General features: G+C 68.8%; 1 protein-coding gene across 1 annotated transcript in view; it reads right to left on the bottom strand.

Moving 5' to 3' along the window:
• CCDC9 (coiled-coil domain containing 9) overlaps positions 1-784 on the bottom strand; it is a 24,006-nt gene that overhangs the window by 8,489 nt on the left and 14,733 nt on the right. The window lies entirely within an intron of this gene.

Raw genomic sequence — 784 nt, 5'->3', positions numbered from 1 at the left:
CCCCTCCAGCCTCCGCCCAACCACCTACCGGCGGAGGTGTTAGCCCCGCCCCCTCGCTCCAGCCCCGCCCCCGCGTTTAGCTCCATCACCTCTATTACCGCCTGCTTCTGCCACAACCCGGTTCTCTTCCCAGACCCAGACTTCATCCAGCCCAGGCGTCTACCCCGCCTCGGAGCCCGCCCCCTCGTCCCGGTCAAGCCCTGCCTGGAGCCCTACGCCGCCCTCTGCCGCAGCCAGTATCTCTCGCTGACTGTCGGACTGTCTACTCCAGCGCTCAAGCCCCGCGCGCTACCCTCTGGCTCCCACAGTCTAGGCCGGAGTCCCTGCTCTCCTCCACCGCGGGGTCCCGCGCGGCAACCCGACCACGCCCCCGCGGATGGCCCCGCCCCATGACCGGGGCAAGATCCCCACCCGCGCGCACCGACCCCGCCCCCCGCCTAACTCCGCTTGTCGGAATTTCGGCCCCGCCGCTGCGGGACCCGCCGCCTCCAGCACACGCTCAACCCCCTTTCAGGTCTGCTCAGCCCCCTTTCCTGGTCGCTCGGCACAACCTCAGGCCCCGAGTTTCCACTCCGCCCCTCACCGCAATCGCGCCCCTTGTCCCAGCTCCTCCCCCACCGTCTTCTCTCTAGAGCCAAGGGGTCCAGACTAGGCTCTGGGGAAGAGAGAAGACAGCCTGGAAATCCAGATAAACCCCTCCTGACGCCCCCTCCCCATCAAGGCGGGGAAGCTTCAGTCCCCTCCCAGCAGCGTCTTCAGGAATTCGGGGAGGCCTGCGGGGGGG

The sequence above is a fragment of the Mandrillus leucophaeus genome, unplaced genomic scaffold (assembly GCF_000951045.1).
Source record: "Mandrillus leucophaeus isolate KB7577 unplaced genomic scaffold, Mleu.le_1.0 Scaffold120, whole genome shotgun sequence".
In the NCBI taxonomy this organism is placed as follows: Eukaryota; Metazoa; Chordata; class Mammalia; order Primates; family Cercopithecidae; genus Mandrillus; species Mandrillus leucophaeus.
The sequence above is the reverse complement of the archived record's forward strand: the minus strand, read 5'-3'. Positions and strand labels throughout refer to the sequence as shown.